The sequence below is a fragment of the Calypte anna genome, chromosome 4A (assembly GCF_003957555.1).
Source record: "Calypte anna isolate BGI_N300 chromosome 4A, bCalAnn1_v1.p, whole genome shotgun sequence".
Lineage (NCBI taxonomy): Eukaryota > Metazoa > Chordata > Aves > Apodiformes > Trochilidae > Calypte > Calypte anna.
Window position 1 is genome coordinate 22,253,977 of NC_044248.1, and position 18,150 is coordinate 22,272,126.

General features: G+C 38.5%; 1 pseudogene; it reads left to right on the forward strand.

The window, feature by feature from the left end:
• Window positions 1-16,410, forward strand: part of LOC103526819 — a 172,915-nt pseudogene extending 156,505 nt beyond the window's left edge.
• The last annotated feature ends 1,740 nt before the right edge of the window (window positions 16,411-18,150 follow it).

Consider the following 18,150-nt stretch of genomic DNA (forward strand, 5'->3'; position numbering starts at 1 on the left):
TCCGGTGAAAAAAAAGTTTGTTTGATAGATACAAAACTGTGGATTGGCAAGAGCAGGTGCCATACTTTCCTCAAGGAACTGGTATCAGAATAGTATTTCTAATGATAAAATATACTCTTGTCCAATTTAGCACAGAATTATCACTTTCCCTTCGCATTACAAGTGGAAGGGAAAGCAGTCCTCATTATGGTTGCCTACCTCCATCTAGTGACTAGAAAAGGTATATAAATTAACACTGCAACAATCCAAAAATTAATTAATTGTTTGCCATTGGTGAATAAAACATACAAATCACAAAACTCTGTTCCTATGATAGGAACCTCCATAGGAGGTTTATCTTCTCAAAAAAAAAAAACCAGAACAGATTGTCTCTAGCATGCTCAAGTGGTGCAACTGTGCAATGCGTGTAGGATATGCATCTCTTACGAAGACCTGGAGAGGCTAGAAAGGTGGGCAAGCAAGAACAGTATGATGTTGAACAAAGAAAAGTGCAAAGTCATGCATCTGGGACAAAATAACCAAAGAGCCTGGTAACAGGCTGGGGAGCAGCATTACTGAAAGGCACCCTGGGGTCCTGGGGGAAAAGGATGATTTAGCAGTGTGTCACAGTAGCAGTGAAGGCAAACTGGATCCCAGGCTGCATCTACGGGGGCATTACTAGCAGTGACAGACACCATCATCTCACTCTATGCAGCATTTATCAGGCCACACGTGGGGTACTATGCCCAGTTTTGGTCCCCACAATTAAAAAGAAAAAGACACAGACAGACTATAGAAGGTCTGCAGAAGGGTCATGAGGATAATAAAAAGTGTGAAGAACCTGTCCTATGAGCAAAGACTAAAGGAGTTAAACCTCTTCTCTGCAGAGAAAAGTAGGTTTAGCAGTGGATACTGTCACAATATTCCAGTACTCAAAGGGTGGTCACAAAGAGGATGCAGCTACATGGAGAGGTGCACTAGGTACAAGTTGTCTCAGGAAACATTTCATCTTGATGTTAGAAAGACAGTGAGAAATACTGATCACTGGTATAACCTCCCCAAGGATGTGGTGGAGTCCCTGTCTGTGAAGGTTCTCAAGACGTGACTGGACCAGGTGCTGGACAATCTCAACTAAGCTCCTTTTTCCTCTAAAGGTTGAAACAGATCTCTGTCTAAGGAAAGCAGAGACACTGTGTCATGAAAGCACAGACACAATTCCTGCAGCTCTGCAGGCAGTAAGAAGGAGTTGTGGTAGCCTGAGAGAAAAAGAAGGTAGGAGAAGCTGGTTTGGATTAATAACAGGAGTTCTACCTAAAAGAAAAACAACCACTGCTTTGGAGTCAGGAATAGTATTCCAAAAATAGGCAATCATTTCAAAACATTACAGGGACCTTCTTGTTTTAGGCAGACTGCACAGAGTAGTCACAAATGCCATCAGGGGTGAGCAATCAGTCCTAATGAAAAGAAATATCCTTCTCTTGTTGGGTGCATAGACAATGAGAATATGCAGGGCAGCACCTGCAATACAACTTTGATTCTATCCATATATACAAATATTACTTATGACACAAACCCTCTAAATAGTGGGCTTCTATGGCCACTATTTCTCCAAAAGTGTTGGGGTTTTTCTACAACCCATAACACCAAAGGACTTTTTATCCCCAGTATAACATGCTCAGAACTCCACTGTAGTGCTTTTTTGTACAGAAAAACTTATGTCTGCAAAAGTCTTAATTTAGTTCTCTATAGATATTAGAGATTTCTGCAGAAGTTCTACTTTTCCCACACCTTCCTCTTTAAATCTACCATCTGGAAATAGTGGTCTGGCACAGAGAAGACTGTAAAAGAAGTGTTTGTTCTTTGAAAGAAAAATAGAAGTAGGAAAAGAAATACATCATCAGATCTTATTTTGCCATCTTGTTCTGTAACATTAAGGTAAAATCACCTCTTAAACTGGTGCTGCCTAAGTACCTTCAGTGGGTATGCAGGAAGCCTTTGAGAGAGAAAATTTACTTCATTTGCACTGCATGGACAGGCAGCAGACCCATTTCACAACTGCATCATCATCCAAGTGGTTACAGTAGTTTCCTCTACAAGAACGAAAAAGACATTCCCCTGCAGAATACGCATCAAAGCTTGTCTAGCACACAGCAAGCAAGGAAAGCCCCAGAAAAGTTGCAAACGCAGCAAGGCTAATAGCTATGTTCTATATTTAGCCCTGTGTTCCTGTGCTTTGCATAAGCTGTTATCCTACAAAAAACATGGGAAGCCCTGTGACTCAGATAGAGCTGAATGATAAAGCTCCTTGTCATTCATTATTCCTTGCTTTTAGAAGCATACTGTTTATTGTGTAGCAGCAATATCTACACAGGCTCAAATGAATAGAGCAAAAACTATAGGTTTTGCCCCTTCTCCCTTTTCCATGGCATTCACAGGATGCTTTCAAAGCATCATCCCTGCAATAAGAACTAAGTAATTAAATCAAGCTTTTTAAAAAGTGCATTTGGAAATCATTTTCTGCTGTCCCCATGCAGTCACATAAACCTCCACTCAGACCTGGCACCTACCTAACATCTGTGCCTGAAGATCCTGACTGATCCCCTTGCAAGCAGATTTGATTCATCACTGGATTAAGATTTATTTATTTATTTATTACTGTGAAGGAAGTAAGAACACACCTTCCTCTCTGCTTTCTCTACAGGAACACAGATAAATGTCCTTCTCCATAGATTGATTCATTCATTTAAGATACAAAAAGTTATACTCCTTATACATCTGTGTGCCAGTTACCCTGTACAGCTTGTAGCTTTAGGTTATTTATAGAAAGCTACTGGAATCAGCTACTTCTGCAAGATTTACTATCAAGGTGAATTCCTGGCCTGCTCGATGCAATGTAACTCCTAACCCTCACTTAACCAATGTAAAACCAGGTCAAGGAAAGAGGCAGACGTATTTTTCCTTCACTGTGCAGTGTTCTCTGTGAAGTTGCAAAATACAGTTGAACAAGACAGACACCAAATACCAGAACCCCATCTCTTCACAGGAAGAGCCTCTTTAAAAATGTCCATTCAGAGGGATTGTGCTGATAGATCAAGCCTACCCATGCTACAAAAAAAGTACATCAAGAAGCATCTACCCTCCCTTAATTACAGTGCTTTTCATTTTACTTTAGAACAATCAGATATTTCATTCAAGGTACGTGATTGGTATTTTGTCACAGGAAAGTCCTTTTTAATCAATTTTCTCAAAAGAATTCTCAGTCACTTACTGCTTATTTATGCAACACAAACAACTTATCCATTTAATCCCACATTAGGCTGATCCTTCTTCTACACACCCTGAAATAAGGGGGTGGTTGAATGAATGTCCTGGAATAACTTTCTGCCACACAGACTTCTCCAGCTAGTTCTACAAAACTCTGGGTTGCTGCTTATCTGCCTAGAGAAGACAGAACTATTATCCAGCCCCTAAATCCTCACAGCCAAGCTTCAGCTTTGGGTACTATCCATAGCTAGTTGTCCTTCTTCCTCTCACATAGCCCATCACTCTCTTCACACATACTTCTGGAATCCTAACCATGTTTATGTTACCTTAGCCTACTGGACTTGGGGATTTCCAGAATTCTGGCACCTTTTTTGGAAGCATAGGACTTCAGACCCAGATGTCCATCTCTGGAATCATACTATAGATTTCATGTTGAGATATCTGAAGAAGAACGAAGTTGCACATTGGCACTAAAAATCAAGGTTCTGAAAGAGAGGAACAGCCATTGAAGAGACCGACCAGATTGAATACCATGGCTCTCTGGTGCCCTAAGTTCAACACTGAAAGTCCCTGAAGTCCCTTCAATTTATTGTGGCACAGGGCTAGCTGTAATTCTTATCAAGAGGTGAGGCAGAGTGTCTTCAATGGAATGCATGCTGTAAATGCAAACATTACTCTTACATGGCTACATGTCTATACATTCCAAAAGTTCAGCAGTGCTCAAGAAATGCTGCTATTTGACCCAAAGTATTGCAATATCTCAGAGCTGCTGGTTTTGCAATAAATTTCAGATTATCCTATGATTAATGATGAATTTTAACACTTAAGCATTTACCACTTCTAATGGACTCTGGTGAATTAATTACAGTTACATTGATCTCCTCAGTCACAGCATGACAGTAAGGATAATCCTTACTTGATTATTCTCTGTTACTGGAACAGGATTGTGTTTCTATCATGTACGACTCTGGTGGAAGGAGTCTTTAACAACAGATTTCTAATTTTCCACCTTATTTTCATTATCTTTCATTCAAAAATTACTGTACATAAATAATTTCCCCACTATTTCTGCCAATTTATCTTTTGTGCTATTTAAAATAAAGATAATTTTAAATGGAAGAAAAATGACATATTTTCCTCCCACTGTTCTTACCAAGTGATTTTTAAATTAAATTGCCTTGTTATGCAAAAATCACAGGCAACTTAGACAAAAATAGCTGGGGAAAAAGTGTAAGATTGAAACTATTTTAATAGTTAAAAAATGTCAGGAATAAAAATTGATTTACTCTGCTCTTACCTACACATTATTTCTCACATATGCCTTAAAAACTATGATATAGGTGTCCTCATTGAATTTAACCAAAGAATCATAAAAAATAGTCCATTTGCACAGAAATCCTAAAAGTTAATCAAGATTTATGTTCCAACCTGGAAATAAACATGGCTTTAATGACTGACAAACATATCCTTTTTTATTCTTGAATGTTTTTTATCTTTAAATGTTCTTTGATGAAGGAAGCAATTCAGCCTACGTTTGCAACCAAATTTTAGATAGAAAACGTGCACTTCTTAATACTTGGTTGTGCTAATGAAGACATACAAACACCCCAAGCCCACAGGGATCTTAAAGACTCTTGCCTTTTAGCCACAAACCAGCAAGTTATGTTAGAGATCTGCTGGACAAACCAAACTTAAAATCCAGGGAGAGACATAAAGATCTGGAGGCCCATAACATCTACCACAGCTACATCTTTAATACTCCAGGTCAACAAGTCACATTGAACTCTTTTGATGCAAGGCACTAAGATATTTTATCATCCAGTCACAAACACCTCTCATTAAACTTTCTTGTCAAGCTACATAATCCATCTCATATTTTTCTACCAGCTCATCTCCAGTGACCACATGCTACTCCAGGCAGGTTGCTAAGTTTCTTCCTGTTCTCCACTTGTTGCCAGGGCCTTGCTTTTCAGCTGCTATTTATAAGCTCAGCTGTAACTTCTCTTGTCTCTTAAGGAAGCTTCAAGTTCTTACACAGTTAATGAAAATCAATCAGAATGTTATCTTGTTCGTGGACACAGAAAACTTTAATTAGGAAAATGAACTGCCAGCTCCTAAAACACATTTCCTAGAAAAATCAACTTCTGATTTAATTTCCTTTGCAGGTAAAGTTGCTGCTTTAACACACCAATCCATTACTAAGAGTTTCTACTATTAAAATGGTGCCTGGAAAGAATTGAGTTCTTTCTCTCAATGTTCAATGCAAGGCAAAAAGAGGCCTGCGCTGAAGCTGATTATGGCACTTGCTACTATCAGTTCTCATTCTGTGTAATTCCCTAAGAGGAACATAGGAAGCACGTGCATTCTTCCTTTGAGCTTTTGAACTTTAACTCTTCCTCTTCCCAAGATCTGTCTGCCCTCCAAGGAACAACTCTTTCAGGATCCCACATTCAATCTGAAATGGTAAACAAGGCAGCCAGAGAAAATGGTTACAAGTTTGAAAGTGAGCTAGCCAGGAACACTAACCAAACATATTAATTGCAAAGATGGTCTCATCCTGTGTGTCTGTGTCACCCAAATCAAGGCAGTGAATTGGCTGACCATGGTAAATTCTTTTTAAAAAAAAGATACAATTGAGTTGACTAAATAAAAGCTTTCCATATTTTCCCATGCAACTGATGTCTGTGGAATTCACTATTCAGGCATAATTACCTAAAATGACTCAGCCTCTCTAGGCATAATTTTCTGCCCTGTGGTATAATTTAGGGAAGGGCAAAGAGGCAAAAGAATATGTGATTAAAATCAAAATACTTTTCTTCTCCTTAAAAAGACTGCCATTTCTTTCCTTCAATGGCTCACTTTAAAGGAAAGGAAAAAAACAAGTGTGTGCCTGCTGTTACACTGCCTTTGTTATCACCACAGTCACTGTCATAATTGCACCTTTAGTGTCTGTGTCTGCCTCCACTACTGGCACTATTACAAGAACAATTAGAGCAGCATTGACTCTACTACTCTTTTTTTCAGCCTTGTCTGTGATGTGCTTTTAAAGTGTTTTATTCTACCTGCTTCCAGGCAAAGCTAAGCACTTCCCTGTAGGGAAAATAAGAGGCCCAGGACACTTCTTGCTTTCTTCATAGCATGGCTAGCTGAGTGAGGAGTGAGGCAAGCCAGAGGCATTACCAATCAGCTTGTCTTCCTCTCTGCTTATGGACCAGGCAGGGCACAGCTAAGCCAACACATTCCACCACCAGTTACTACTGGTTACACTGGAGAAACCCCTCCCCCCCTTTTTTTTTTATTCTCTTGTGTATTACCATTTTTTCTTGTGTGTAACAACCTATACAATCATCTATTTTTTGCCTCTCAAGGTACATATTTCTAGAAACAGTCTGTACCTTCTCATAGCATTCCAAGCACGTCTTCCATGAGAAAATATCTCAACAGCACACAAAAATTCTCACCACTGCAGGAGCAGTACATCTGTAAAGGTCATTATACAGAGTCATCATCTGCTAAGAAACAATACTCTTTGTACCTAATGTTACTTGAGAAACCATTTATTCTGTTTATCATAAGAGAAGGTAGTAGTAAAGAGGGGCAGACAGTTCAGAAACATGTGCCTATGTCTTCTGCTCTTTCACTTATTCTTTGCTCCAATTCCTAAGATACCCACTATTTTACTAACTTGCTCCTACAGTGACTGTGTATTTGAAGGATGTGTGAGTCACAGTGTGTTCAGCCTCACTACAAGTTCATAGAGTAACATTTGAAATACATGAACATTTATAGTAAAAAAATGTAAATCATAGTGAGAAATTACATCTTCTTCCAGACTTTTCTGTGTATTTTACTTCTTTTCTATCTGCCTGTTTTTTTCCCAGACATTACAAGTGCCTATTAAGTATCTGACATACCTTGTTGCTCTTAGCACTACTCAGAATTTTTAGATCATCTCATTACTCATTGATTTCCGGGACATCCACACTCTCCTGATCGATGTCAAATAATAAAGGTTGCCATAGTTCTCTCTCAGCTGACATGAAAATAACTAATGATTCAATTAATAAGATAGATTAAAGTTAGTGATAATCAGTGACAGCTTATTCTGTAGTGGCATTTGTATTGATGCATCTCTGACACCTGAAACACTTGACGATTTTATTTTATTAAATTAAGTTAAGAGATTGGCAGTATCCTGTTTCCTTGGGTATGTTCCAGAGAGCTCCTTCTAACACTGTAAGTAGCATGTCCAACCCAATACAGTTTACCCAAATCAAATGTTATTAACAGTTAAATGTTTCAGTGAGAGAGTACCACAGGATGTCTGAAAGGCTGTACTGTCTATTTTAGGTTCAATTTCATTTGCCATTTATAATAATAATATAAAGCATACCCAGAAGCTTTTCTGTGTCTTAAAGCTGATTACATCATTTGTGTCTTCCAAGCACAGGATCATTCATTTTCACTTCTGAGTGAACAGCAAGTGTTAGTTATAAAGCTTTGGCTTGTTGCTAAGAGCCACGAGTACACTCAGAGTACAAGAATGAAATGAATCTGGGGAAATTAGTTCAAATGGTGCCTAGACATTTTGGATCTCTAAGGCTGAGAGTAGCAAGCACACAGGCTAAGATTTCAGCTTTCCATAACATACACACACAGATCACAATATTTTTGAATTCTGAGTGTAATCCCTTGCAGCACTGGATCTGACCTTCTGCTTCAGCCATCATGGCTATGAGTCAGTGGATTGCCTGAGTACACACCAGGAGCTCTGCCTTACAATGCTCTAACTTGAAACAGGCTTCCCTTGGTTTCTCTTTATAAATAAATGCATCTTAGAGATATATAGCTTAAAAATTTAGAATTTAGTAATGCTAAAGACAGTTCCCTTATGGTAACTGAATGTCAGGATGAAAAAGAAAACAGTCCTCTTGCAGTCAAATTTTAGACTAATTTTACCATTTAAAAGGCTTTGGTATCCACAACAGCCCTTACAAATGTAATTAAATTTCTAGAAGTTGTACACTGAGAAATACAATAATATAAGCCAGCCTATGGCACTTTTACTAATTCAGGGTCACGTAATTAGTTATGGATGTGAACACACGTTATTATAGTGATGTCCACTGAGCCCTTAATATCTTAAATTATCATGTGTTCTTTGTTAGAACATCCTCTGTCAAGAAGGGTTTGTTTTCTGCTGAAATGGTACTTAATATTCAGTATATAAAAAATGATCCAATACAGTAAATAAATGTTGCTAATGTTACATCAGACTTTGGTAGACATGTTTGTATGAATTGTTAGTAAAGGCCAGCTAAAAGCATTTAAAAAAATATAAATCTTTAACACTTGCTTTTCCAACTTCCAGCAAAACTTGCCACTGCAGTAGATCTATCCAATAAAGGTGGGAAACGTAGCAGAGCAGCTATGGGTAACCCACAATACCTGAGAACATTTTCCAGTCTCTGATCAGAGCTAAAAGCAGAGCTCTGCATCAGGACCAAGTAGCACAGGAAACATGATTTTTGCCAGTATCAGAGAAAGTACCAACAGCTGTCAACGACTGCTGCCAGACCTGTATGTGGTAAAGGCAATAAAGCCCTAGGGTAGCAGTGTATGACAAATGACAGCCCCCTGGGGTACCAGTACCGGGGGAGGCTCAGGAACATCTTTCAAACTTCAGCTGGGAAGCAATGAGAAAGAAACAGACTATGTTAAGAAAATGTACAAAAATAACCCCAGGCAAACCATAGAGCCAGGAGGAAGAACTTCCATCCCCCATGACTTTCATACTCCCAAAGAAGGCCCTGATGATGATCACTCTTTGTTTTGCTGAAAGAAAATCTAGGTACAATTCAGATGTGGTTTGTCTTTCTCCAAAGAAGTAAGAAGTGGTAAGGATGAGACATTCAGAGCACTAGAACCTCAGGATGTAGGACTGTGCATCTAGACATCTAGAGACATCTAGATGACAGAGATGACACCTAGAAAGAGACATCCAGAAACAGCCAGACCAGCTGAAAGAAGGAATTCACTCCATGTAAAGCTTCACCTTTGTTAATTAGACAACTTGTTTGGAAAGAAATTCCCTGCTTATTAAATTGAAAGAGTCAGGCAGGTAAATCTGACTCTGTAGTCTTCTATGCAACACACATTGCCCAATGAGCCAACATTGCTCATGAACTGAGTCCACTTCTTTCAAGTCCCATATAACCATATATCATTTAATGAACATAACATTGGTGACAGCACAGTTCATCTTTCACTGATGCTGTAACTGCTGCTCAGAGCTGTCAGCTATCATCTTGTGGAAGTTTCCCACTTTTTTCCTTCCTTTAGTTGAATACTGCCAAGTCAGTAAAACTCACCTAGGTAAAGCTATTAAACCCCTTGTCTCTGAACAGAATAGAGAATAGCCAAATGAACAGAAGCCTGCAGTTACACAATCTTTCATTCTAAAACTGCTGAAAACTCTTTTTAGTTTCATCTTACTTGTGAAAAATCATTGTACATAGGTTTTAACATCTCTGCATATGCATGGTACAGCAGATTTGAGAGGCTGGACCTATGTGCTTTAATGGGGACTGTTTTCTCCTCATGGAGCTAAAATAAAGTAGCTTTGCTTCAGGGTTGTGCTGAAAGCCCTGAGGTCAGCTATATCCCCTTTCTAGATTTGTCTAAGAGACAGTCACACAGCTACCAAAAAGCAGCTAAATTCTCCTTGGCCTGAGGCTAAACTAAGACTAGCAGGGCTGAAATTCTTCCTTCAGACTGTGGGACTGCAATGAAAGCTCCTCTCTAGAAGGTAGGCTGCAGTTCTGGGCTGAGCTAAGACACTGAGAAAGCTCTGCAAAAGAGGTTATTGTTTGGAGGAGACAAAGAAAGTTTTATGAGGTCGTAGGATGTTCCTAGAAGAGAAGGACAAACACAAAACAGTTTTTAGACATTTACAATGAGCCTCAGTGACACAGCTATTTGTACCATGCTATACTTTTGCAAACTGCAGCTTAAAATATTTTTGCTTTTACTACCTATGCATGCAACATTTTGTGAATCTGAAAGGCAGGAATCATGCTCATTTCAAAAAGTGACAGAAGATATGGCTTTAAGGATACCGAGGTAAAAAATGGATCCTGTCACAGAGGAGAACTCATCAGATTTTACAAACCAGGATGGGCTGTAAGGACTTCCAACCAATTTGTACTAACATTCTTTACCGATCAAAACATCATTTTCTTACCTTTCTGGCAATGGCAATTTCTTCACTAGCAGCCAACTTTCAAGGAAGTATGGCTGAACAACACAAGTTTCTGCAGTATTCTGCAAAAGTGAGAAACTCATTTTCCTTTCTCAGAAGTGGACATAAAAAAATTCATCCTTGAATTCACTGTCACCAGTATGTACAAAACTGTATAAAGACTCCAAAGTTTGATTATCAGCATTAATTTGTAAAAATGGGGCATACAGTGAGAATGTGTCTGTATACCGAAAACTGTTAAGTCTTTATTTCTCCTATAGCCAGAGCTACAGGAGGCCATAGCAACAACAAACCTAATATAGGAGGAGAAGCTGAGGAGTTTCTATGATATCTCAGAGCCAGTATGCTTATATACATGAAACAAAGATTCAACAAGAAATGGAAATAATTGAGAATATTAATACTGAAATTAAATTTGTATGAAAAGTCCTTTCAGTTGGGTACATATCATGACAAGGGGAATCTGAACACGGCCAGGGCTTTGTATCATACACACTCTTTTTCTAGTGAAGAAAAAAATCAGATGTAGCTACATAGATACTTTTTGCAGCTTCTCAAATAGCAAGTTTCACATATTGTCTCTACCACATGTATAACCCCACTCAGCATCAAGATTCAAAATAAAAAGTGAAAAGAATTAAATGAGAACATTGTGTCAAAAGGGGACTGCAGTAGAAGTAAGTCATTTCCTTTGGAATTCACACCTACTTAAATGTGTAATTTCACAAAGATGGAAATTTGCTTGGGTTTAATAAGGAACAGCTCCATAACAGTGATCTCATGAGGAACAAAAGAAAGCCAGTGTGGTTTACATGTACATAAGTTAAATCACTAAAATACTAAGCAATACAAATTTGCATAAGCAGTGGGCTAGAATAGTTATTTTACCATTCCTTAGGCTCTTGCATGCTATTTCAAGTCTTCTAATCTTCCTCATTTAGGCAGGCTCACATGGACAGGACACGTGAGCTTGTGGCATAAAGCATTACTGACACCAGTAAGAACACTTGTACAGAAAAGCAGAGGATTGGCATTTAAGTTCTCTTTCTTTGGCCCTCACTCATGAAGTGATGTCCCCATATTCTCAGTTCATCTCCATTCTGAACAACATTTAAGAACACATTTAGCTTGAAGTATATGCTTGATTAAAACTGAAATTCAAAATTTAATTTGCATGGTCCTAAGCAGAGATGATTTTCTGATGCTAGTCTGAAGTCAGTAAAATAATAAACATCTCAAGAGACCAGCCCATGGTCAAGCAATCAGGAATTCTACCTTTTGGTGTTGCATGTTCAACTTAGAAAATTAGGAGATGAATGAGGAAAAGAATAGCATCACAAATTTCTAATTCCAATTATGAAGTCAACTTAGAGGGCACTTACAAAGATGAAAAAAAAAAGTTATATTTTTCCAGAAATACTTCCTGGAAATCCAAAATTCCTTTTTTGTTGATGCACAAAAGAAGTCTTTCCTTCCACATTTTTACATATATGGTTTAGATTATTCAGTCACAAACTCATGTTGATTTATGTTCCTATGTTACCAGTGCAATGCATATGGTTTCTAAGGAAACAGGTGATCGCATTCCTTGCATTCATAACATGTTAATAACGTCAACACTGAGAACAGCACTGGAATATGAACTATTAATTTATCTGGAAAAATTCTATTTTTTTTTTTTAAATGTTACTCACCTTTTCAAATGATCAAGTGTTTTGGTAATCCCTTGACAATGAATTATTTAACTATCCAAATTCTTAATTGCAGATTGCCAGTACCATTTTTTGGGCTACCTAAGTGCATGTTTCAGTATATTCTGCTCTGAAAACTAGGAAAACAAGTGATCAGCTCACAGCACAAAATAATCTTGCAAGTTATGCTGTGAAAGAGCTGAGTTAGGAGCACTTTATGAGAATAACTATATACTTACAATGTCGCCAGAAGAATTGCTAATCCCAGCAACCCACATTTTGAAGAGAAGAAAAGGCAAAGGTGAGAGCTGTTAATCCCACCATAACACCTTTTTGCAATTAAAGTATTCTGAACAAAATTTTGTTTTGTTAGAAGAAATTTCAAACAAAAAAAAATTACATTTTCTCATGATGCAAAATGTTCTCTTTCAAGTTTTTGACAGTTATAAGGATAGGTTTCTCAAAAGTGAACTCCAGATTATTTTATACCATCCTAGGTTACAAGATTTCATCTCACATGTGAGATTAACATCTGGGGTAAAAATATAGCAGTAACATTCAGCTGAAGGTGTGGATGTAGAATATTACATATAATCATAGCTTCATTGTCCTGATTGTCTTAACTGACTTTACAAATGTCCCGCTGCAATTTTAATTACTGCACTTAGCCAAAAATACAGCCTTCAGACAAAAAAAACCAGAGAAAACAGCAGTGGGAGTAAGCCTGAGAAACAGAACCATCACCCACCACTAGATTTACTTTGATCCAGTATCAAGGATATTCATTGGATGCTTAATTTCAGACTACTGGAGGCAGAGCTAATTCAGTCTCATATACAGCCTCTGTTTTGCCTAATTCTATAGTCAGATTTAAAAAAATAATAGTAAAGATATACCAGTCATAGCACAGGACTTGGTTCTGGATATCAGTCGAGAAATTCTTTTATGGAACTAATTTTTTTAAAAATGCAAATATGAAGTTTATCAATTTGTCTCTTGAAACTGCAAAGACACTGACAAATAGTGCTATCATTATATATTGTGTTAATAAAAAAAAAAATCACAAATTACGGCAGAATACACATGAAATGCAGGAACTTTAACAATGTCCTGCATTTATATATATAAAAATAAATTAATAAAGCCAGAAATCAATCTTAGAATAGGCTTAAATTGTTTTTCCCTTCACCTGATTTTCCTGATCAGATGAAATATGTTATTTTCAACTGGTATCTAAAGTTAACGCAGAATATCATCCAATGCACAGCAACGGACCAGTTTCCCCATAGAAATACTTTGGGAAATACTTTGTCCTTTCAGAAACAGAAGATGTTTAATTTAGCACTTTCTCCTTAGGGATAAACCAGCCTGGTTCATTTTCATCAGCATGTTGAGCCTTTGCCAGGGGTAAGAAAAGACACTGATGTTCCAGTTTAATAGTGGTTGTTGCCAGCTTATATAGCTAAGAACTAATGGAAGTAGGACCGTATTCTGGATATGGAAGGGCTCTTCAAAAGGTTTAAAAAACACAGGTCACATTTTTCCAGGTCTGAAAACATGTCATGTACAGTAAAAATCGGCTCTTGTACAATTTTGGATTGCTTTCCTGGAAATAAGCAGCTCAAAGCAATAACAAAATTCAGAGCCTTGTACAAGTAGAAATAGACATAGAAATAGACATAACATTGTGGCCATGTGCATCTGAACATGCATTCTTATCACCTGTGAAATAATGGTTGCCTGGCTTACAAGGAATTGCCAACTTTGTTCAACTGCAAAATAAATGCCAGAGGCCCTGGGGAGACTCTACAGATGAAGGGCAAACAGGGCTGAGAGACCAGGGTGAAAACTCCTTTCTCATGGGTCTCAAGGCAGACCCACAAGAGGAGACTTGGGGAAGCCTGACCCTCCAGCAGTCTCTCAGTAGAGGAAGTTTCAAGGTGACTGGGGAACGGCAAGCAGATCTTCCAAAACTGCAGAATGAAATATAAGGGGAGAAAGAACATGATGACCATATGGAAAATCAAATCTATAAATGTTCTGAGCCAGACTTTTATCCATGTGCAGGACTGGCATACCCCCATTCTCTCAGTCAAAGTGTAGTTATTATATCAGGTCCCTTTGGCCATTTATTTTTTTTAAAGAGGAAAAGTATCTGACTTGGCCACAGTTGCATCCAAGAAATTAACTTGTCATCACACATTTGTATTACATTCCATTACATGTTTCATTACATACTGAAAAATAAGGAGTACACTCCAGAACAGAGTTACAGCAGGAATTACTTGGGAAACCAGCAAATTCCAGGGGAAACCATGAATCTTTGTGATATCTATGAATGATGAACTGATTCTTAAGTATTCTGAATGACATGCAAAAACTCATCTCACCTCTATCTATAAAATTCAGGATTGCTTAGCAAAATCTGTTCAAACTCCAAAATATTTATTTTGGCAAAGGTCGGAAAAAAGTAAGCATCCATAAATTGGTTCTTGATCCATCTGCTCCAGGAACATTTTTCCATACAGTGGCAAATTCTGGTCATGGACGAACCACACACTCCTATTTTGGAGACCTATTTTCACACACCTGAGAAATATGCAGATATCTAAAGGAAATAAAGTAGCAGATTAACAGAAAAGGGCCATTGTCAGCTCTGCTGGCAGAAATTGCTCCAAATTTTTGAGATCTCAGGCTCTGTGTCTGGCAGAAGCCTACAAGAGTAGTGTTTCACTCATTAGCTCTACGTTCATTCAGTGCTTTAAATGACACTGGTGGTCTTGGTATTTTCCAGTGAATATATGAAAAATCAGTAACTCTCCACAGAAACAAGTGAGCACTGGACAGTGTCATTTTATTCTCTTGATCAATATATGGATATGTCTATAAATAGAGATGGAGCTATTTATAATGATGCTGCAAAGATTATTATAATCAACATAACCAACTGATGTGACATTTACAAGAAGAATACCTTAGAGAGTTTGTTTACTCATTTAAATAAATTCACTGTTGCTTTAAATTAACCAAGTGACAGTCTTGAAGCTGTGCTTCAGACTCAGACATCACAGAACTTGCATCAAAAATAAGGTCATGTTTCAGGTCAAAATTTTGCCTTTGCATCCTGTTTCAGAGAATTTTTTCAGCATGAATTAGTAGTGCCTACACTTCTGATTTAGTTAAAATAGCAAATTACCAAGAACAGCGTTTTAAAGACTTTATGCAGATTAACATTCACCACTAAATTTCTGAAACAAATTTCTGCCATTTTAATTTTGTTTCTTAATCTGCTACTGCATGGCCTTCTGGCCCTTAGAAACCTGTCTTCTAAAATAGTAGATTATGATTTATTCTTTCTACAACAGCTCAAACACAAGTAAAGAGCCGCAAAATTCTTTATCTTGTGATGAAAGAGTATCATGAGATCAATGACTGAACACACATATGGCTATAATTATGTTACAAATTCAATGAAATTATGGGATGAAAGACATGGAAATGAACTTGTGTCCTAAGCCTTCTACAGTTTAATTGATTTAAAAGCGAACATCAGATGTAGAACCATTAGGTCCAGTTTTGCATTAACATAGGTGCAACACATTTTAAACTTCCTTTGCCCTCAGGAAGTTTTAGAAACTTCTCCTTACAAAATAAATGTTCTTCCAGCTCTTCCACAATGGGACTTGCCTATTCTTCACCTCAAAGCATCTCACTTAAAAACATGTTTATTTCAGATTGCCTAGATGCTGTGTGGTTGTTTTTTCCAAAAGCCATCACATCATTCCTGTGATATATCATCCTGTGACCACCAAGTACCGCAACCCCTCCTTGAAGCTGATGGTCAACGTCTGCGGGCACACGCTATGTGAGAGCTGTGTGGAACTGCTGTTTGTGAGAGGGGCAAGGAACTGCCACGAGTGTGATACCCCCCTGCGGAAGAGTAACTTCAGGGTACAGCTCTTTGAGGATCCTGCTGTTGACAAAGAAGTAGAAATTCGGAAGAAAGTGCTGAAAATATACAACAAAAGAGAGGATGATTTTCCCAGTCTAAGTGAATATAATGATTTCCTGGAAGAAATAGAAGAAATTGTATTTAACTTGACCAATAATGTGGATTTGGAGAACACCAAAAAGAAAATGGAGCTGTACCAGAAGGATAACAAAGAAGTCATTCAGAAAAATAAGATAAAACACTTGGTCACTTGGATGATATAAAACACATCAAAAGAAGCAATAAAATACTAGTAAAGAAGTACAGACCCTAAGTCACACTCATACTAATACCTCTGTATTAGTATATTAAACAGCATCAAACACTGGACCATAATTACTCATACTAATCATTAACATATTCTTTGCCATGATTCTGGCCCATGACAATGCTCACAGACCATGCTTGGATGCAGTTCAAGGGACAGCACATCTGAACATTGTTCCCAACAGGCAATTTGGACTTTGTTATTCTCATTTTGAAGCACAGAGAGAAAAAAAGTGCCACTTACCCTAAGGGCTAAGGAACAGTGTCTCAGTTAGTTACAAAAATAAATTTTGTTAGAGAGAAAACTCCAGTCTTTCCTACAGCACAAATCCCAGGGGACTGACTGGTATTATTTGTCAGGAGACAATCAGGTGACCTGCACAACTTGCAACATACTGGAGAAGCCTTTAATTCATTCAAAGCCGTGAAATAAAAAATTCCTATCACACAATGACTGGATAGCCCACTTGGTGCACCCATAGCACCCTGGAACAGCAGCCAAGGGATCCTATTGTTCAGGCAAGGGAGAGGAGCAGTGTGGGCACAGATGGCCACCCAGGCTTGGGCAGGAACCTTGATCCCTCTCAAGCCAGCAAGCAGCCTCCTCTCAGAAAAATGATCAAACCCCAACAGATTAGTCGAGCAAAGGAAGTTATTTCTCTCATTAAGGCCATTGTACCAGATCAAAAGGACCTAAAAAGGTTCTTTGGAAAAGAAAATATGAATCTGACCCAGCATTCTAGTTTTAGGATGCACAGCTGGGAGAAGGCAATACTAAAATTCAGGCTCCCCTGTCTGTACAGCTGATCTGTTACATTCAAGCTCCTGACTGATGAGGAACACTGGAGCAGCCCCAGCCACAGGCACACATTTCTGTCACATGTTCCCCAGGATTCTTGCATCTTCCCCTGTCTGGATGACTTGCAAGGTCATGCATGGCTCCTTTCACCTTTCCAGCTCTTCAAATGTGAACGTTCAAAATATCATTTCTGAGAAGCAAGACAGTAGATGTCAGTTCTCTAAAGCAAAGAAAGAATTAGGGATGAAGCTCATGTCTCTCAGAATGTGATCCTACCAGCATGCCTTGGTACTGGTTACAAAGGAAAGATCACAACACCAAACCTCATAAGAACTCTCTGGTTTGCATACCCAGCTTTCCCTTCCCTATCCCAACAGCCTAAGCCCCTGTAAGAGAGGTACAAGTGAGCAAAAGACCAGATTTTTTTCATTTTGTAGCTCTTAGTGACATCTGGCTCTGCCTTGATTTGCCCACTTGGAGAAGTCTGGAGCTGCCTGCCATACTGGTGCAGCAGTTTGTCTGCTGCAGGGGGCTGCCTGCCACCAGAAGCACCAGAGCCACACCAGCAGCAAAATCCAGACTCATTTCAAAGCCATCCCTTTCCTGACAGCCGTCACTCTCCTACTCTGCAGGGATTTACAGCCTTTTCATGTGATGAAGGCATTGAATCATAGAATGGTCATGGTTGGAAGGGACCTTAAAGATCACCTGGTTCCAACCCCCCAGCATGGACAGGGACACCTCCCACTGGACCAGGTTGCTCAAAGCCCCATCCAACACGGACTGAGGCATCCAAAACTTCCCTGAGCAATCTGTTCCAGTGTCTCACCTCCTCACACTAAAGAATTTCTTTCAGGGCTTTTGCCCTTTTTGGGAACTTGTGCTCTTGGGGAACAAT